General features: G+C 49.4%; 1 pseudogene; it reads left to right on the plus strand.

Annotated features, from left to right (window-relative positions):
- Positions 1-418: 418 nt before the first annotated feature.
- Positions 419-20,956, plus strand: LOC146210368 (uncharacterized; annotated as a pseudogene).
- Positions 20,957-22,487: the final 1,531 nt, after the last annotated feature.

Consider the following 22,487-nt stretch of genomic DNA (forward strand, 5'->3'; position numbering starts at 1 on the left):
CTCGATTATGGTTGGCACCAGCCAAAAAGAGAAGATGGAAAAGTATTCAAAAATTACCCACATCCCCTGCGGAGAAAATCGCATCGACACATTTGCCTACTTAGCGTCTCCTGAAAATTGTGGGAAAGGCGTAATACATGGCATACCTCTATACCACTCCGTGGAGTACATCTTGGACATGTTGAATTGCCTCAACAATCCTCGAGTAGTTGGAGCCCGGAGGCTTGGAAAAGACTCCAAGACGGTGCTTATACTCTTCGAGCAAGTGGAGGTGCCCCGATGGATCTTCTATGGTGGCATGCCTCTGAAGTGCCAACTTTATCGCAAGAAATATTAAGTTTGTGAATCGTGCGGGAGACTTGGACACCGTTCAGATGTCTGCCCGGACCCCGACAACATAAGATGCAGGGGGTGCGGCATGGAGCTCCCACCACAGGAGCATCGCTGTGAGCCAAAGTGCATGCTCTGTGGAAAAGCCCATATTCTCGGAGACAAGAAGTGCAAGGAAATGTATCGCACCCCGCATCACGTTAAGAAGAAGGCATGGGACAAGCTGACTCAACAGCAACAGCAGCAACATCAACAGCCGCAAGCTCAAGACCAACCCCCAACGGGTCGGCGCAGCAGATCAAAGAGCAAGCAAGGGCGAGAGTTCAAGGTCAGGGACGAATCCTTTCCCCGGCTAGACGGCAACAAGACGGAACTGGTGGAATGTTCCAGCCCACGGGACCCGGCGGACGCCTGGCGGCGGAGCGGCAGCCAGGAGCAGCAGGGGGTGAGTTTCGCAGATATGGTCTCCCAGAAGGAATTGGCAAAACTAAGAGATGAAAATAGACAGCTTAGAAGCATGCTACAAAATCTTAATGGGGTAGTAGATTCCCTTCGAGGTCAAATTCAAAATCTGCAACAGCAGGGGCAGTCCAGATCTGGCACAGCCGCTAATCTGAATATCAGGCCCAATACGCAGAACGCTAAAGAGGATAGCATGATCACTGACACGGCAAGCACTCCACCTGTAAAACGGAAGGTACGCGAGGATCCCTCCGAAGAAAAATCAGTAGAAGAAAGGGTGACCCGAATTGAGGGGGCGCTAGATTCGATGGCCGCCTCCCTAAATCAAATCACCTCCCAACTCCAGACGCTTGTGGGGGCAGTGCAAAAACAAGCTGAGGAGTCTCAAGTACTCCGGAACGAGCTGCTAGGCATCAACGCCTGGCAGCAGAACATCGAACAGACCCTTGCGAGTAAACAATGCTCGCATGGCTAAGTATGAGATATGGCAGTGGAACTGTCGCGGATTCCGAAGGAAACGGCCGGTGCTGCAGCAGTTCCTCGCAACGATAGAACATGCGCCTCTCGCATTAGCACTTCAGGAAACCGGGGGCCCGGCTAAACTTTCGGGATACCAAGCATTCCACAGCGATAAGGGGGAGCGGGCGGCAGTGACAACTTTAGTTAAAAGAAATATGGCAGCAGTACAACACGACCTCGCATCGCCAGAGATAGAAAGTGTTTTTGTGGAGATTATCCTGGGAACCAGTCCTAGGGCCAGTATCTTCCTCCTCAATATTTACAGCTCACCGAGGCAGCGCAAGGCCAGATTCAGGACTTTGCTCCGGAAAGCAGAGCAAGTCAGCGGGGAACATCAGTTAGTGATTATGGGTGATTTCAATGCAAGACACCCTGCGTGGGGATACTGTACACCTTGCCCTAAAGGGAGGCAGTTGTGGGAGGATATACAAGACCTAGGGTACACTATACATACAGATCCTACCTGTCCGACACGAATTGGGAACAGTGTTAGCGTCGACACATCCCCCGACCTCACACTATCTAGGCGCACCCTCAGTCCCCAGTGGAACAACACGGACATGAACTTCGGTAGCGATCACTACATAATCGCGCTTAAACTTGGGGGTGGCCCCGGCCCCAAACGTCGTGCAAAGCCGGCGATAGTGGAATGGGACAAATTTCGGGACAACAGGACAGGCGACAATGAAGGAAAAATAACCGACCTCGACACGTGGGTTGCACAACTAAAGTCCGACGTCAAGGCAGGAACTAAATATCTCGATGACGCTAACGCTCCGGATTTAGTGGATAGTCGTCTTCTCCGCATGTGGGAGGCAAAGGAACGAATGGAAAGGAGACTTAAGGGGCAGCGGTGGAATCGTAACCTAAGGCGCAAGATAGCTCGGCATAATAAGGCCATTGAAGATTACGCTTTCAAGCTATGCGAGCAAAACTGGGGGGATCGATGCGAACACATGGAGAATAATATGAGCATGCCTAAGACCTGGGGACTTCTTCGTAACCTTCTGGACCCTGAGAGCTCGAAAGCTCAAGTAAGCACTAACCTCATGAAGATTAGACACTCCTTTCCAGGAGATGACGAGAAGTTCTTTTTACAGTTGCAAGACTTGTATGTTAGCGATACAAGCAGGATGCCCCTTCCCGATTACTTAGGGGACGCCAATGATGAGCTTGATGCCCCTATTAGCACGGCAGAAGTAAGAGCAGAGATTTTTCGGCTTAGAACCAACACGGCACCGGGCCCAGATGGTATCACTAATAAAATGCTGCGAAACCTAGATGACCAATTGGTAGCCGCACTAACTCAGCTTATGCAGGAGTGCTGGGAGAAAGGGGAAATACCTCAGCAGTGGAAAACGGCTGACATTATTCTCATACCCAAGCCTGGTAAGCCACTTCGGATAGACAATCTACGGCCAATATCGCTAACATCATGCTTGGGAAAGCTACTAGAGCATGTTATCCTAACCAGGCTCACCAAATATATTGATAGACACGACCTTTTCCCGCGGGAAATGATAGGCTTCCGCTCTCATCTCTCGACTCAGGACCTCATGGTCCAGTTGGAACATGACATTATCGGTCCAAGAGTAAAGATACTAAGGCCATCCTTGGCCTCGATCTAAAGAAGGCATTTGATAATATCTCACACCAGGGAGTCATGGACGGCCTATCAGCATTGAATGTAGGGACAAAAACGTATAACTACATCAAAAACTTTTTGAGTGGGCGTAGCGCCCGCTTTAAATTTCGCGATAGCACATCGTCACTTTTCCCTCTGGGCAGTAGGGGTACTCCTCAGGGTTCGGTACTCTCGCCTCTTCTCTTCAACATAGCAATGGCAAAATTACCAGAACTACGACGTTACCCTCATTTAAATTTTAGTATTTATGCTGACGACATTACACTATGGATCAGCCGGGGTAGCGATGCCGTAATTGAACACACGCTACAAGAAGCGGTGGACACGATCGTGCGGTTTGTAGCAGAACGTGGACTTACATGCTCGCCGGAAAAATCAGAATTCTTAATTTACAATCCACGGTGCCTGCGGAAAGAGCGTAAAGTGGATATACAGATTTCGGTACAAGGACATCAAGTTCCCCAGGTATCGCAGATCCGTATATTAGGTCTCCTTCTCCAAGATAACGGCTACAACGGAGAAACTATTAAAAAGCTTGAGCGGCATGTATCTCAAACAGTTAGCCTCATCCGCCGAGTTTCGAGTAAAGGCAGAGGACTAAAGGAAAAAAAATCTTCTGCGCGTAATCCAGGCATTTATCATTAGTCGAATCAGCTATTCTACGCCATACTTACCCCTTAAGGCAGCAGAACGACAGAAATTAGAGAGCCTCATCCGCACAAGTATTAAAAGAGCCCTTGGACTCCCGCGCTGTACTTCCACCGCTAGCCTCCTGCAACTGGGCATCCATAACACATGGGATGAAATCGCGGAAGCGGTACGCACTTCACAGGTAGAACGGCTCCGCCTAACCGCCGCAGGCAGATCCATTCTAGAAAAACTGGGCATCGACACTTGGGGAGGCGCTCAGACAAAATCTGAAATAGACATGGATGTACGGGACAGGCTATGGATACCTCCGCTGCCAAAAAACATGCGTCCCGAACACCATACGGAGCGTCGGGAAAAAAGAGCTCAAATGCTCAGTAGGAAATTTAGCCGCTTGCCGCCGGAGGAAGTAGCCTTTGTAGATGCTGCCGGAGGGGCAAGCTCCTTTATGGTTGCAGCGGTATCGAATGGGTCGGGTATACCGATCACCGCGGTCACCCTGAAAACTAGATCTCCTGAGGCAGCTGAGGAAGTGGCTGTAGCTCTAGCCTGCGCCCAGACAAAGGCGCGTTTCGTGATCTGCGACAGCAAAACTGCCATACGAAATTACAGTCGTGGGTTTATTGCTCCCCAGGCAATTCGAATATTACAGCAATCACCAATCTCGAGAACTATACAGCTGATTTGGACTCCATCGCACACTGGCGTTCCCGGCAACGAATCCGCCCATGTCATGGCTCGAGGGCTCTACCACCGAGCCGGTGGCAGAGAGGGCGGACTTGGAGCGGGGACCATAGAGTGTGCCAAATCTTACACAGAAATTCTGCAGCATTATAGACTCAGTAGACGGGTGGCTGCTGCGCTAGCCCCTACCCTAAATTTCAGGCAGGCCGTCGCCTGGCGTCGCCTTCAGACTGGGACATTTCCGCACCCGCTCCTGGTGAGCCATATGCTCCTAGGAGAAAGATCTGAATTGTGTGCAAACTGTGACTCGAGAGGGACCCTCGAACACATCCTCTGGGACTGCCCCTTTTCTCCCGGGAGGGGTCTAAATCTGACGCCGCAACTCTGGGAGACCATGCTGCGCTGCTTGGACCCTGAGCTCCAGCTAGCCGCCATCCAGCTGGCCTGGGACGCCGCCGGCCAACAACGTCTGCCGGCCTGCGTCTGAGGCGGGGCACCCGCCATCCATCCCAAGCGACGGAGGGCCGGAGCCTCTTCATCCGCTGGAATCAATAAAAAGTTCTGCTCTCTCTCTCTCTCTGTGCGCTTATAGTGACAATAATCTCTTTAGGGATATATCTTCTTCTCTTTGTGCAGCATATTAAGATGCATGACCTAAGCGCAACACGTGTCATTCGGTCTATATACCTTGCACCACCATTACATCACGCGTGTGAAATCTTGTTTTTGGTATTTTGGTGTTTATTTGTTGACAGTGGCTGGTCACGTGTTCTTCAATTGTGCATGTATATAATAAATGGGAACCGACAGCTTCTTTCTACATTCCTTGACAAAGGCCGGACCCCGGCCGAAACGTCGGATTAAAGTGTTTTTTCCACCGTGTGTAACCTACGTCAAGTTTACATATATATATATATATATATATATATATATATATATATATATATATATATATATATATATATATATATATATATATATATATATATATATATATATATATATATATATATATATATATATTGTAGAGGTGTGTTTATTCAGTCTACGCAGATGAATCCAGCTGCTCGGAACTCGCAGCGGAGCGTCACGCGTAGCGAATCACGAAGACAACGACCAACTTCTTCGCTCTTGAGAGCGCCAGCACGCGACGCATGTTAGTGCCTATAACGATGAAGATTACCACACTACAGTGTCCCCCTGGGTGGAAAAGGAGCCATTCTGGCGACTAATGGAGCCGAAAGGACAGACGGTTCGTAGCAGGGCTTGATTCGGTGCACATGAACTATCTCGCGTCCATGGCGACGCAAGTCCGCAGAGGGCGTAACGGGCTCAACTACGTAGTTGACAGGAGAGGTTTTTTGAATGACTCGGTATGGACCGTGATACCGAGCAAGAAGCTTCTTTGAAAGGCCGGCGGTTGTGGCAGGAACTCAGAGCCACACCAGGGAGTTGGGTGCATATGAAGGCGCCTCGCCAGTGTCACGATGGTGTTTTTGTTGCCACTGATTTTACTTTGTAAGGGAACGAGGGAGCTGACGGCATTTTTCTGCGTACTGGGCGGCGTCCGAGAGTGTCGTCGATTCAGAAACATCAGGGCGGTAGGGAAAAAGCGCGTCCATTGAGCAGGCTGGCTCGCGCCCATAAAGAAGGAAGAAGCAAACTTCACTCCAGCTGAAGATTCGTCCAGACCGGCCTTCCTCATGATGCACTCTGCATATAGGTTAAATAGGCAGGGCGACAGTATGCAGCCTTGCCTCACTCCTTTCTCAATCGGAAACCAATCAGTAAGACCATGCCCAGTTCTGACTGTGGCCTCTTGCCCTTTATACAGGTTCCTGAGGAGACAGATGAGGTGAATTGGAACTCCCATCTCTTGGAGAGCTTGCCACAATCTGCTGTAATCTACGCAGTCAAACGCTTTCGCATAATCAATAAAGCAGAAGTAGATGGGTTTCTGGAACTCTCTTGCTTTTTCCATGATCCCGCGAAGGTTGGCAATTTGGTCTCTATTTCCTCTGCCCTTGCGAAACCCAGCTTGCACGTCCGGAAACTCCCGATTCACATACTGCTGCAGCCTACCTTGGAGGATTTTCAACATCACCTTGCTAGCATGCGAAATAAGCGCGATCGTGTGGTAGTTGGAACAAACTTTGGGACTGCCTTTCTTTGGAATGGGGATGTAAACAGACCTCCTCCAATCCTGTGGCCACTGCAGAGTTGTCCAAATCTTCTGACAAAATGTATGCAGAATGTTAACAGCGTCATGGTTGAGGTTTTGAAGCAACTCAGTTGGAATGCCATCAATTCCGCTAGCTTTGTTCTTAGCAAGGCTGGCTAAGGCCCATTCAACTTCACTCTTCAGGATGCCTGGCTTGAGATCAGTAATCACAACCGTCTTATGTTGGGTTTGGACATTCGAGTCCTTCTTGTACAGTTCTGTGTATTCCTGCCACCTCCTCTTTATCTCTGAGGCTTCAGTGAGGTCCTTGCCTCGTTTGTCCTTTCTCACGCCCAGCTTAGCACAGAAGCTTCCTTTGATATCTTTGATTGTCTTATACAGAGCTCTTGTGTTCCTTAATTGGCTGTTGTCCTCAACTGCTTGGCACTGTATTTTCAGGAAGGCATTCTTATTTACTGAAAATTCCCATTGAGAACCTTGTATCGTTTTCTTTCCCCCATAACTTTTGCCATCCTCCTTTCCTCAGCTATTTGCAAAGCCTCTTCAGATAACCAGTTTGCGTTCTTGCATTTCTTTTGCTTTAGAACTACCTTAGTAGCAACTTCTTATATTATATCACGAACATCAGTCCACATCTCTTCGGGCTCTCTGTCTTCTAGATCTAATTCTTGAAATCGATTCCTGACTTCCACAGCATATTCTAATGGAATTTTATCCAGATCATACCTGAAAGGCCTTCTAGTTTTCTGCGTTTTCCTCGGTAACCATGTCGATAGTGGCAAGAGTCGACAAATCGTTAGCACTGACGTGCTCAGATGAGGTATTACTAGGCAATGGCGAGCGGGAAAGAGCATCCGCGTCCGTATGCTTCAGACCTGATCGATAAATAACATGGATGTCATACTCCTGGAGACGGAGAGCCCGGCGAGCAAGGCGACCGGATGGGTCTTTCAGAGAGGCCAGCCAGCACAAAGCGTGGTGATCGGTCACAACATGAAACGGTCGGCCATAAACATAGGGATGAAATTTTCCGATGGCCCAAATAATGGCCAAACATTCCCTTTCTGTGACTGAATAATTGGACTCTGCTTTCGTCAATGTTCGGCTGGCGTATGCCACAACATATTCGCTGTAACCAGGCTTACGTTGGGTAAGGACGGCACCAAGCCCAATACCGCTGGCATCAGTGTGGATCTCCGTAGGCGCAGTCTGATCAAAGTGGCGTAGAATGGGAGGCGAAACCAAAAGGCGGCGTAAAGTCTCGAAGGCTTTATCGCAGGCTGGAGTCCAGGCGGAAAGCTCGGAGCTGCCGGCAAGGAGCCGGGTCAGAGGAGCAATGATAGAGGCGAAGTTCAAGATGAAGCGTCGAAAGTAGGAGCAGAGGCCGATAAAGCTCCGAAGCTGCTTCAGGGAGGTTGGCTTCGGGAACTCTGCAACTGCGCGAAGTTTGGTGGGGTCGGGAGGAATGCCGTCCTTAGAGACCAGGTGGCCTAAAATTATGAGTTTTCTAGCGGCAAATTGGCACTTCTTCAAATTCAACTGAAGCCCAGCGTCGGCGAGACACGCGCGGACATGCTTTAGGCGGAGGAGGTGAGCAGAAAAGTCGGTAGAAAAAACTACGATTTCATCTAGATAATAAAGACAGGTCTGCCACTTGAGCGCACGAAGAACAGTGTCCTTCAGGCGCTCGAAAGTAGCTGGGGCATTGCAAAAGGCCAAAGGGCATAACGTTGAACTCGTATAAGCCGTCCGGTGTTATAAAGGCAGTTTTCGAGCGGTCATCATCAGCCATCGGTTCCTGCCAGTAGCCGGTGCGCAAATCCAAAGAGAAGAAATACTCGGCTCCCTGTAAACAGTCCAAGGCGTCGTCGATTCGCGGCAGAGGATAGATATCTCTGCGCGTGATTTTTTTAGCCTACGGTAATCGACGCAAAACCGGATGGATCCTTCTTTCTTGGTGAACAAAACAACCGGAGAAGCCCATGGACTGTTAGATGGCGGTATGACGCCCCGGCGAAGCATGTCGCCCACGTTATCAGCAATGACTTGGCGCTCAGAGGCCGACAAGCGATAAGGATGCTGTCATAAAGGTGCGTTTGTACCAGTGTCGATTGTGTGCGTAACGACAGACGTGTGACCCAGCGCCGTGTGAGGAAGGTCGAAGGCAGAAGTGAAGTTCTGTAGAAGAGCAGCGAGTTGATTGAGTTGTGTGGGTGGACGATTTGCGTCAATAGCTTGTTGAAGAACATCGGGTGGTGTCGAAGCGGTCGCTATCGCAAGAGCTGAGAACATTAACGTCTAATGAAGTAGGCGTGGCAGGAAGAGTATTTACAAGTGCAGGATCAAGTTCTTCAATATGACCGAGACACTCGCCGCGTAGCAGGACGGACGGGCACGAAAATGGATTTGAGACGTACATTGCACTAAGGCCATCTTCGAACTTGAGAACCGCAAATGGGAGCGGGAGGCAGGGATGACGTGAAGCGGCGTCGGAAGGTGTGAAGAAGACAGTCGAAGTAGTAACGCTTTCACAGGAGAGTGGAACGAGGGCAGCAGAAAATGGAGGAATGTCTGTATCATTGGCGACAAGGAGTTTTACAGACCGGGTAGGGACATCACACCAGACGGTATCACAACGTGGTAAAAAGGAAACTTCCGCGCGGGCGCAGTCAATAACGGCATGATGAGTGGAAAGAAATAATAGCCCAGGATGATGTCGTGTGAGCAGTGAGACAGTACAATAAACTCGATGGTGTATAAGACGTCTTCGATGAGAATACGGGCCGTGCACGCCGCTGAGGAATGCGCTGTGATGAGGCAGTGCGAAGCGAAAAGTCGGAAAGCGCGGTGGTCACCTTGCGAAGCCGACGGCAAAGAGCTTCACTGATGACGGATACGGCAGCGCCTGTGTCGACAAGAGCGAGTATTGCGACGCCGTCGACAAACGCTTGTATTACGTTAGCGGGAGAACACGGAGGACTTGAGTTCGAACCAAGCGCAATTCTTGCCCCGGGAACTGCGACTGCTAGTTTCCCTCAACAGTGCCTTAGAACGTCGTAGCGGAGATGGCGAACGGCGACGAGGGAAGATGATCGGCGAGTGGAATATGTTTAATTGTTGCGAGATACAAAGTCAGAACCGGGCGGAGGTCTCGGCGAGTGCTGGTCGGTATCGTAAGATTAGTTCCAGAGGTTAGGGCGAGAAGGTGGAAGGAGCGGCAAAGGCGTGCGACGTGACCCGGCAGCCCACAAGAGTAGCAGATTGGCCGGTTGTCCGCAGTACGCCAAGGGTTCGTAGGGCACTGGCGTACCCTTGGCATAGGGACATTGAATGCAGACCCAGCCAAAGGCGAAGGAAGATTGGAAGGAGCGGCCTGGTAGGAAAGAGGTCCTGATGGCATTAGCGGCCTGGCCGCAACTTGGGCGTATGTTAGTGGTGCCGTTGCTTGCGCTGGCACGGGGCTGGTCGGCAGCACTGGGCTGGGCGGGAGCACGGAACTGGGAGGAAGAACATCAGCGATGTGGTCTTGCACGGCACGCCGTATGGTAGGGGCCAAAGACGGAGCCATGTCAGGAACAAGGCGGCCAGTATCTTGTAACTGGGGGACCAGTGATAGCTGGCGGGTGACCTCTTCTAGAACGAAGGCTTTGATTTGTTGAATCAAAGGGCTGTCCTCTCATGGAGTAGAACCACCCAGAGCTAGTGCAGAGATGGTGTCCTCTCTAACACCAGACCACCGGGTAGAAGCGCGCTTCTTACGAAGCACATCGTAGCTCTGGCAAAGTTTGATAACGTCACTGACCGTGGTTGGAATTTTCACTCATAGCATCTGGCACGCGTCGTCAGAGATGCCTTTCATGATGTTTTCGATCTTATACGCTTCGGACATTGGTGGATCGACACGCTTGCACAGGTCAACAATGTCTTCTATATAATTGATGAACGACTCTTAAGCATGCTGAGTGTGCTCACCGTTGTTCTTCTCGGAGCTTGCGAACTGCAAGGCGGCCGAACACTTCCGCAAAATTCTTTTTAAATGCAGACCAAGATGACAAGTCTGCCTCATGGTTGCGAAACCAGAGGTTCGCCACGTCAGTCAGATAAAAGATTACGTTACTTAGCTTGATAATATCGTCCCATCTGTTGTAACTACTGACGCGCTCATACGCCGACAACCAATCGTCGACATCTTGGTCAGCTGCGCCACTGAAGAGGCACGGATCACGCTGCCGTAGAGCTCCAGAGCACAGCACGGTGGTTGGCAGGGGCGGCGACGTCGAGGCAGTATCGTCCGGCATGCTGGAAGCAGAGGGCAATGTGCGGCTTCTTAGTTCCAGGGTGGACGGGAAAGTACCCAGCAGCACCTGCACCAATTGTAGGGATGTGTTTATTCAGTCGACGCAGATGAATCCAGCTGCTCTGGAAGAGCTCGCAGAGGGGCGTCAGGCGTAGCGAATCACGAAGACAACGACCAACTTCTTCGTTCTTGAGAGCGCCAGCACGCGACGCATATTAGTGTCTGTACCGATGAAGATTACCACACTACAATATTGTGAGCCTTCTGTGGACCTTCTTTCATTTGTACATGCCATCATCTTCTTCTTTCAATTGTACATACCATCATCATCGTCCCGCGGTGCCAGCTCAGGCGCGTGCCTGGGTTCGTGATCGGATTAAAACGCTAGACAAGGCTTCGCTGTCCTTGCCGTCACGATCTCGCCGTCTCGACCTAGCCTTTTACAAGTGGTGGAGGTGAAATTTGATCCCCTTGCTGCCTTGGGCCCTGCCTCTCGCTGGAGCTACGTTCCGGTTGCCGTTTGGCAACTGCCACCATCGCTATGTCTACCGACAGTACCCACGAACAGGCCGGACCCTCTAACTGGGCTGCACCACCCCCTCCGACTGTGCCCACACGACAGCGCGACCCGCCGCTGTTCGCAGATCGTCGAGATGAAGACGTCGATGACTGGCTTGACACCTATGAACGCTGCAGTGCCTACAACCGGTGGGACGATGCTCTGAAATTTCTCAACGTCTCGTTCTACCTTATTGAGGTCGCCAGGAATTGGTTCATCAACCGCGAGCCCCACACAACTAACTGGCCCACCTTCAAACAGCAATTCCGACAGTACTTCGCCGACCCGGCAGTTCAAACTGCGATCGCGAAGACCAAGCTCGCTTCACGCCTTCAAGGTCCTGATGAGTCATATGCGTCTTACATAGAGGCCATACTTGCACTCTGCCAGCGTATGAGTTCCACCATGGCGGGACCTGAACGAGTACACCACGTCCTGAAAGGAATCAATTCTATGGCGTATAACATCCTAGTTGCTCAGAATCCTTCAGCTATTGATTCCATTATTACGACCTGCCAACGCATCGACCAGCTGCAGTCCTCCCGATTGCAGTCCGCCAACGCTACTGGCCCAACCTATGCTGATCTCGATCTGCGGGCACTTATTCGAGCCATCATCCGCGAGGAGCTCCAGGCCCTCAAGCCTGCCTGTCGACACGGGTGCGATCATTCTTCCGTAACTTCTAATGACGCCGGTCTCCGCAGCATCATCAAAGAAGAGCTGGCAACAATCACCCAACCTATGACATCTGACCCTCCGGCATCCCGCCCAGTACCGACTTACGCGCACGTCGCAGCATCCCCCTCCTTTGGTTCCCCCGCCCTGACCGGCACCAACCTACAATCACGTCAATGGAATAGCGCCGACTCAACCTGCACCACCCTATTGCGCACCTTGGCGCCCCTCCCGACCAATTTGCTATTACTGTGGCATTAGAGGACATATATCCCGCTTCTGTCGTCGTCGCCTCCAGAACGAGCGCCGTGGTTACGATACCTTCGAAAGTGACATGCCTTCAACGTCATATTATCAACGCCGGTTTATTCCAAGCCCACCTCGAAGATCATCCCCACCTCCAGAATCCTCGTCTGAGCCTCGCGGAACCCATGCATCCCGACGTCGGTCCCTATCCTCATAGCGCCGCTCAGTTTCCCCTCTCCGACCCGCGACAACTCTCTCTGTCCTCCACCCGGAAAACTAAGCATTGCAGTTTCTGGAAGTCAAACTGCAGTCTGCGAATTAACCGAAACTCCTCCAGATCGCCCGTATTATGTGATTTCTGTTTTCGCTGGAGGATTGCCGGTCGAAGCATTGATTGATACAGGGGCTGCAATTTCTGTCATTCACGCTGATTTGTGCTACCGTTTGCGAAAAGTGACGACACCATATGATGGGCCTGAACTCCGTGGAGCCAATGACGTCCCTTTGCGCCCTTTAGCAAAGTGCACCGTACGAGTTGTTATTGACGGCGTCCGCCATCATGTGCAGTTTGCTGTGCTCTCACCATGTGCGCATCTGATAATTTTTGGATGGGATTTTTTGTCAACCGCTTCGGCGTTAATTTCTTGTGGCGACCGTGTTATCCATATGATAGACAGTGATGTTTCATCTAAAGTTTCTGAATAACATCATCCCCTCGTTGCCGCCGCTGATACTGTTCTGTTTCCTCAGTGCGAAAAACTGCATACCGTTGTTTCTGACCACATCACTGACGGGGACGTACTCATCGCACCATCTTATCGTCATCTTGCACGCGGTATCGCCTTCCCGTCTAGTGTTGTAAGGTTCTGCAACGGCTCAGCGACAGTAGCGGCCACTAACACTTCACGTGAATCCCTCGTGCTCCGAAAAGGAACTTCTCTCCCCTGCATGGTGGATGTTCAACCTTTGTCCGTGATGGTGCTCACCGCCCCTCTGCCTCAGCACCGTGTTTCGCCAGAGGTCTCTCTTTCTGTTCTCACAAAGGCTATTAATCCTAACCTCATGCCAAACCAACGCCAAGAACCGCTGACATTGCTTCAACACCACCAAGCCATTTTTGATGCCACTTCCCCACCACTTGGACGGACTAGTGTTGCGCACCATCGCATCATTACTGAAGGTAACTCTATCGTTCGCCGACGGCCTTATTGAGTTTCCCTCTCTGAACGAAAAGTAATTGAAGAAAATGTAAATGACATCCTCCATCGCAATATTATTCCTCCCTCGACAAGCCCATGGTCATCCCCAGTAGTGTTAGTTAAAAAAGGGACTCTCTCCAAGGTGCCGAATATTTCTCGACTTTGGACCTCCGCTCAGGTTATTGGCAAATACCTATGCACGGGGACGATAAAGAAAAAACCGCTTTCGCAACTCCCGATGGCCTTTACGAATTTAATGTTATGCCTTTCGGACTTTGTAACGCACCAGCGACATTTGAAAGGATGATCGATACTGTGCTTCGTGGCCTAAAATGGAGAACCTGTTTATGTTACTTGGATGACATTGTCATCTTTTCGTCACCTTTTAAGGACCATCTCGCGCGCCTGAATGAGGTCCTCACGTGTCTCACTTCAGCGGGCCTTCAGCTCAACACCAAGCTCAACACATCAGAACCTGTTCTTGGCCGCTTCAGTGACAGCGCTCCAACCATCCTGCACACTGATGATAGTGGTCTCCGTCTTGGCGCTGTACTTCTGCAGCGCGATGCAACTTCGCGTGAGAAAGTGATTGCCTTCGCCAGTCGGACTATGACTCCAGCTGAGAAAAACTACACAATTACCGAGCAGGAGTTCCTTGCCGTCGTCTGGGCTGTCCAAAGGTTTCGCCCTTACCTATAAGGTCGGCACTTCATAGTTGTGACCGATCACCATGCTCTTTGCTGGTTGTCTTTGCTCAAAACTTTAACGTGCCGACTTGGCCGCTGGATTCTACGCCTGCAAGAATACAATTTCGACAGTAGCGTGTTTTTTTGGGCTTGTTGGTGCATGATTCCAATACACTATAGCACAGCAAAAGACGAGTACACAAGAGTGAGAGACGAACACCACGAGCGCTAACTTCCAACAAATTTTATTCTCCTGAAGCATCATATATAAACGCCAGAAAAACATGAATCACATGTGCCAACAGTATCAATTCCTTAGAAAGGCAAGCTCTTTATCTGAGAGGAGAATGGAAGGTGTGCTTAAACACGCGACTCCTGAACTATTTATCTTTTCGGCTGCAATGATTTCGCGCGTTACTCTTTCTCTGCTTTTTCCTATTACCGCACTTTTATCAAAGAAAGGCTTACAGGTTTTTGACTTGCATTCGAGAATGTGGTCAACCAGCGATCCGCCTTGCCGGCCGTTTCTGACGATGCGAGCGTGTTTCATTAGGCGCTAGTTCAGACATCTCCCCGTCTGGCCGATATAGTGTTTCCCGCATGACAAGGGAATTTTATATACAACACCTTCATCGCACGAGACGTACTGCTTCTGGTGCTTAATTGCGCATCCGCCCGCTTTTTTGTTGTTGGTTTCTTTCAGCTTGCACAACGTAGAAAGTTTCTTCGGCGCCGAGAACACTACGGTCGCATTTGCTCGTTGACCAATTCTTTTCAAATTGTGAGAAATCTTGTGCAGATATGGTAAAACAACAAGGTTATTCCGTTCCCGAGGAACCGGATCTGGGTGGCATTGATTTTCTGGTTTCATTTTTTAAGAAGTTTTTCGGCAACAGAAACTTGAACATGGGCGGGATATCCAGCATTAGTCAGCCACCTGGACTGCTCTTGAAAATTATCGCTCATCATGTGTGGACAAGATTTCCGGAGAGCATTTTGAAAACATAAATTGATAATACCTGTTTTCACAAGTTTAGAATGAGCGGAGTGATATGGCAGCATCGGCTATCGCTACGCGGCTGATAGGCCCAGCATATGTGATGAGCGTGAAAGGTGAAGTTAATATCTAAAAATCTAATGGAGTTATTAATGGGCAATTCGCATGTTAGAACAAGGGGTTTAAATTGCTGTTTCATGATAGTTACAATGCTTTGAGCCTTTGGCTCAAGAGAGCCATGGTCACACTTAACAAGAACAAAAAAATCATCCACAAATCTAAAGACTTTGATTACGTCCTAGCGGTCAAGGTAGCTGGAAACAGCCTTGTCAAGTTTGGATAAAAACAGATTACTCAGAATCGGCGCTATGCACGACCCGATGCATATCCCTTCTTTCTGAAGGTAGGATTTTCTTTCCCAGTTAATAAACGCTGACTGCAAGTAAATAGCTAAAATTTCTAAAACACTGCTCGCCGACACACCCGCCGAGTTCTGGAAATCAACACACCCGAACTCATCTATGTACTCCTCTACACAGCACAGCACCTTGTCGTTCGGCAGCGAGTAATAAAGATCCTTAACATACACAGAAAATGCGACAATGCTGTCATCAGAGCGCGACCGAACGAAGTCTAAAATTTCGTCAGATTTCTTAACCATAAAAGGATCGTCAAGCGGCAAAAGATTAAGTTTGCTTTGTAAGTACATTGAAACAGTTTTTTGCCATGTGCCAATTTCAGAAATGATCACTCTGATTGTTTTTTCCGGTTTATGGGTTTTTGCACTAAAAAAACACGTCTAAAAAATCTTTTCGTGCTGTTATATCGGCGCAACGCTTATCAAGCTTGCTGCTGTCTTGCTACTGTGTGCCGCTTGGTTACTGTGTGCCGCTATCTGATGTACGCAGTCATGGTTCGCGTGTGCGACCGTAGCGCTAGCCAATAGTATGCCTCGGTTGCACCCAGGCTTCCATTATAAACCGAAGCCACTGAATCCTTGTTGCTTGTATGTTCGTGTTGCTGTCCGAATAAAGTCTTGCCTTCTCGGCGTCTCGGAATAACATGGCGACGAGGATGGGATCGTTCAGGAAGAGGCAGTGACGAAGCCTCCTGAAGAAACGACGATGACGCCATGGCAAGCGGGAATATCAGTGATGAACACCAACCACTCTGGGATCGTTGGGCGAGTTTTGCCCGGACTCTGGCAATTTCGACATTTACTGGAAAGGTTTGACCTGTACGCAACAGCCAACGGAATAGACACAAGTAAGAAGCTGCAAGTCTTCTTAACTGTCCTTGGTGAAAAAGCTTATGTGACTCTGTGTAGCCTTCTGCTGCCGAAGAAGCCCACGGAAGTCAAGTACGAAGAAGCTACAGATGTTCTCCGACAGCACTATGCACCAAAGCGGTCAGTGGTTACCGAATGGTATCACTTCTACCAACGAAAGCAAGAGTCGCACGAAAGCCTGGCACAGTTCATTGTCGAGCTGAAGAGACTGGCTGCCACGTGCTCGTTTGGAAGTTTTTGGAAGAAGCGCTCCGGGATCGACTGATTTCTGGAATGCGAGCGGATTCTATCCGATGCCGTCTTCTTGCCCTGTCTGATGATGAAGTCACCTGGGAGCGAGTTTGCAAAATTGGTACCGCTTTGGAGACTGCTCAGAAAGACACCAGAGAAATGCTACCTGAGGGGTCAACCACCAGTCCGGCGGACATCTGCTGGCATCGGGAGTCCACCCCGCAAGGCCAGCGACACGCGACAAAGGAGGAGGCCCCTAGCAACGAGCAGCGTGCCCCGCAAAACGGCCCAAGGAAGCAACGTGGGAAAGGCGCTGTTCGCGTCTGTCATAGATGCGGCGGACTGCATACGCCTGTGAGTTGTCCTTTCCTCAAAAGTATGTGTTTCAAATGCTCGAAGCCGGGTCATGTAGCAAAAATGTGCAAAACAAAGGTGGTGCACAAAGTTGAGGAGCCCTTGGCGGAAACTGACTTGCTTCGTTCGTCGTACAGTGTGTACGACGAACGAAGTTCACGGCTCACTGCCTATTGTGCTTAAAGTAAAAGTAAATGGCAAGAAGATACCGATGGAATTAGACACGGGAGCCGCTGTGACAATAATGTCTGAAAGAGACTTTGATGAAAATTTTCCAAACTGTCCATGTTCGAAAGACTACACACGTCTAGGCGTGTATAACGGTACTTCACTCAAAGTGAAAGGCGTAGCAAACGTCAAGGTGTCTTATCAGAACCGAAGCTACGATCTGCCTCTGATAATAGCAAAGCAAGAAAATGGAGCTCGCATGCCGACGCTTTTAGGTCGCGATTGGATAACGGCACTAAAAGTTGACTTGCACTATGCTGTTCAGCAGTTGCAACGTGACGTTGATAACGTGCAGGATGGCAGGCAGATGGTAGCAGCGGAAGCCAAGAACAAGTTAAAACGGCTGTACAGTGATGTGTTTGAGCCAGGTTATGGTTCTATTCAGGGATTCACTGGTAGCATCAAAATGAAAAACGATGCGCAGCCAGTTTTTTGTAAGGCGAGACCAGTACCATATGCATTGCGCGAACAGGTGGAGAATGAATTGCTTGAACTTGAGAAGGCTGGTGTGGTGTACAGAGTGAGGCACAGTGCGTGGGCTACACCGCTAGTGATCGTCCCAAAGAGAGCAGAAAAGCAGATTAGGATATGTGGGGATTACAGAGTGACTGTAAATCGGGGTATTGAACTCGACCACTATCCACTGCCTCTGCCAGAGGACATATTCGCGTCATTGGTTGGAGGGACCGTGTTCACTTTACTGGATTGGTCTAAGGCTTACCTGCAGCTTGAGCTGGATGAGCAGGCACAAGAATTGCTGACGCTGAACACGCACATGGGACTGTTCAGGTTCTGGCGACTGCCATACGGAGTGGCAAGCGCCCCTGCAATGTTGCAGGCCGTGATGGACCAGGTGTTACGAAACATACCTGGAACTGCCTGTTACCTGGACGATGTGTTAATAGCAGGTAAAGACCTGACGGAGTGCTATCAACGTTCCGAGCAAGTGCTACAAACGCTCAGTAAACACGGCATCCTGGTAAACCCAGGGAAATGCAAATTTTTCGAAGAAAATGTTTGTTACTTGGGACATGAGCTAGACAAGCATGGCGTACACCCAACACCAGAAAAAGTAAAGGCGATTCGAGAAGCGCCTCAACCAACTAACGCGACTCAACTAAAGGCATTTTTGGGTCTAGTAAACTACTACGCCAAATTTCTGCCTGACCTAGCAAACTTGCTAGAACCTCTTCATCAACTGTTGCGCAAAGGCAGCACATGGAAGTGGTCGAGCCAGTGTGACGCATGTTTCAGACGGTGTAAAAATTTGATCGGTGAAGACATGGTTTTGGAACTGTATGATTTAAAGAAAGAAATACAGCTGACATGTGACGCTTCTGCTTACGGCTTAGGCGCGGTGCTGTCGCACGTGATTGAGGGCGTAGAGCGACCGATTGCGTTCGCATCTCGATCAATGACTCCTGCCGAGCGTAATTACGCGCAGGTGGAAAAAGAAGCTCTTGCTGTTGTTTTTGCAGTAAAGAAATTTCATAAATATCTGTATGGGCGTAAGTTCAACGTGATCACCGATCACCAGTCGCTCACCGCTATTTTTGAGGCAAAGCACCACACAAATGCAGTCGCTGCAGCTCGCGTGCATCGCTGGGGAATTTTCCTTGCAAACTACAACTTTCGCATTTTGCAAAGAGCAGGAACAAAGATAGCCAATGCAGATGGCTTATCACGCCTTCCACTGCCTGAAGCCGGTGACGAGGCAGAAGAAATATTTTATTTTTCGCCCGTTAGTAAACTCCCCTTAACTGCGAAAGATATCGAGCGGGAAACTGTGAAAGATCCAGTTCTTAGTACTGTTCGTGAAATGGTATGGCACGGATGGCCGCGTGCTGTGGACACACTTTATCAGCCTTTCTTCGTTAGGCGGTTTGAGCTTTCAGTCGATTGCGGCTGTTTGGTGTGGAACAACAGAGTCGTTGTACCACAGTCGCTTCAAAGTGAAGTTATGTGCTTGTTACATGAACAACACATCGGTATCACAAAGATGAAAGCACTTGCGAGGTCAATGGTTTGGTGGCCACAGATAGACAACTGCCTCGAACGAGCAGTGAAGCAGTGTGAAATTTGTCAAAGCACCAAATCCGTGGGGCCACTAGCGCCGCTTTCATTTTGGAAGTGGTGCACAAGCAGTTGGGAGAGGGTACATCTAGACCTTGCTGAAAAGGAAAAAAAGATGTTTCTTCTAGCTGTAGATTCCTATTCCAAATGGTTGGAAATAAAAATTATGACGTCAACGACGGCGCAAAGCACGATCGAAACGGTGCGCTCGTTGTTCGCAAGTCATGGCCTGCCGATAGAGGTAGTCACAGATAACGGGCCGCAGTTTCGTGCAAAAGAATTCGAGGAGTTTCTTTTGACAAACGGGGTCAAGCACACGCTTACTCCGCCATATCATCCTCAGTCGAACGGGTCGGCAGAACGGGCTGTCCAAACAGTAAAACAGTCGCTGTTGAAGCAATTGCTGGAAGACCAGAAGAACAAAAGTTCCAGATCACTGCAGCACAGGATAGATAACTTTCTGTTCGCTTACTAAACAACGCCGCACACAATCACCGGCCAATCGCCAGATGAACTGTTCTTGAGGATGAAGTTGCGCACAAGGTTATCTTTGTTGAAACCGAATCTGCAAGATGCAATAAATGCCAGATCTGAGAGGAATGTTCGCAGTGCAAACAAGCGAAGGAGTTCACCTCGATCATTTGTTGTTGGTGATAGTGTGTTTGTGCGTTCAGTGCGTGGGGAACAGGTGAAGTGGCGTCCAGGCAGGGTCGTGGATGTGAAATCGGCAATGACATACCTTGTGGTTGTAGACGGACAGACGCGATTTGTGCATGCTGATCATTTGCGACGTTCTTTTGTGAAGCCAGCTGTTGTGAACGAAAGTGATACAGATTTGCCCCTTGCAAGTGACTTGCTCGAAAGTGAACGGTCTCCTACAGCTGCCTCGAGCCAGCCAGTGTTGGATCAGAGTGATTGTGTTCCACTCGCAAGTCACGCCCAAAGTGCCTCAACGTCGGAACAAACTGATGCTGGGTTACGTGTGCTACCAAGGCGCAGCGCTCGTGACAAGCGGAAGCCGGATCGTCTGACGTATGATAGATTCTGATTTTGTTGGAGGGGAAGTGTTATATCGGCGCAACGCTTATCAAGCTTGCTGCTATCTTGCTACTGTGTGCCGCTTGGTTACTGTGTGCCGCTATCTGATGTACGCAGTCATGGTTCGCGTGTGCGACCGTAGCGCTAGCCAATAGCATGCCTCGGTTGCACCCAGGCTTCCTTTATAAACCGAAGCCACTGAATCCTTGTTGCTTGTATGTTCGTGTTGCTGTCCGAATAAAGTCTTGCCTTCTCGGCGTTTCGGAATAACACGTGCATCGCCTATTTCTTTAGCCAGCTTGGTGAGGTTTAACTTGTTGCATAGCTTCTTCGCTTTAGCTTTAACTTTTGACATCATTATTTCATTGCGGCAGTTAAATACAGAAGACACGGCTTCGCCCGCCTTGGACTTGTAAAGTTCACAGGATAGAATCGCAAAACCACCTTCTTTGTCAGCCGGCAGCACGACCAGGTCCTGTTCCTTGATGTAGGACTCGACGCGCTTGAGGGGTAGCTTGGAAGATCCTGGCTTTGAGCATTGCAAAACGTCGACTCCTTCTGAAATGCAGCGGTCGTGTTCCAGTTGCGTTGCACGCTGCGATACTTGGCGTACCATCGCAAGTAGTTGTGTAGCTGACGGCTTGGGCTCCACAGCAAACTTTGGTCCCAACGATAGAGCTCTTGACACGTCATCTGGAAGATCCAGGGCCTCCAGGGTGTGGACTGTGCTCCGGGCTGCCTTCGTCTTGCTCGAAAGGTCGGCCTGTAGTTGTAGCAGGTGTTGAGCCCACAAGCATTCGGTAGCTTGAGCAGTGATACGTTGGTATTCACGAAGAGTTCGCCAGGCTGTCTGACTTCCACCTACCGAATGCTTGTGGGCTCAACACCTGCTACAACTACGGGCCGACCTTTCGAGCAAGACGAAGGCAGCCCGGAGCACAATCCACACCCTGGAGGCCCTGGATCTTCCAGATAACGTGTCAAGAGTTGTATCGTTGGGACCAAAGTTTGCTGTGGAGCCCAAGCCGTCAGTTGCACAACTACTTGCGATGGTACGCCAAGTATCGCAGCGTGCAACGCAACTGGAACACGACCGCTGTATTTCAGTAGGAGTCGACGTTTTGCAATGCTCAAAGCCAGGATCTTCCAAGCTACCCCTCAAGCGCGTCGAGTCCTACATCAAGGGACAGGACCTGGTCGTGCTGCCGGCTGACAAAGAAGGTGGTTTTGCGATTCTATCCTGTGAACTTTACAAGTCCAAGGCGGGCGAAGCCGTGTCTTCTGTATTTAACTGCCGCAATGAAATAATGATGTCAAAAGTTAAAGCTAAAGCGAAGAAGCTTGCAACAAGTTAAACCTTACCAAGCTGGCTAAATAAATAGGCGATGCACGAAAAGATTTTTTAGACGTGTTTTTTAGTGCAAAAACCCGTAAACCGGAAAAACTATTCAGAGTGATCATTTCTGAAACTGGCACATGGCAAAAAGCTATTTCAATGTACTTACAAAGCAAACTTAACCTTTTGCCGCTTGACGATCCTTTTATGGTTAAAAAATCTGACGATATTTTATACTTCGTTCGGTCGCGCTCTGATGACAGCATTGTTGCATTTTCTGTGGATGTTAAGGATCTTTATTACTCGCTGCCGAACGACAAGGTGCTGTGCTGTGTAGAGGAGTACATAGATGAGTTCGGGTGTGTTGCTTTCCAGAACTCGGCGGGTGTGTCGGCGAGCAGTGTTTTAGAAATTTTAGCTATTTACTTGCAGTCAGCGTTTATTAACTGGGAAGGAAAATCCTACCTTCAGAAAGAATGGATATGCATCGGGTCGTGCATAGCGCCGATTCTGAGTAATCTGTTTTTATCCAAACTTGACAAGGCTGTTTCCAGACACCTTGAAAGCTTGGACGTAATCAAGGTCTTTAGATTTGTAGATAATTTTTTTGTTCTTGTTAAGTGTGACCATGGCTCTCTTGAGCCAAAGGCTCAAAGCATTGTAACTATCATGAAACAGCATTTTAAACCGCTTGTTCTAACTTGCGAATTGCCCATTAATAACTCCATTAGATTTTTAGATATTAACTTCACCTTTCACGCTCATCACATATGCTGGGCCTATCAGCCGCGTAGCGATAGCCGATGCTGC

Source organism: Amblyomma maculatum, chromosome 1, assembly GCF_055883805.1.
Source record: "Amblyomma maculatum isolate TAMU_Amacu chromosome 1, ASM5588380v1, whole genome shotgun sequence".
NCBI classification, from domain to species: Eukaryota; Metazoa; Arthropoda; class Arachnida; order Ixodida; family Ixodidae; genus Amblyomma; species Amblyomma maculatum.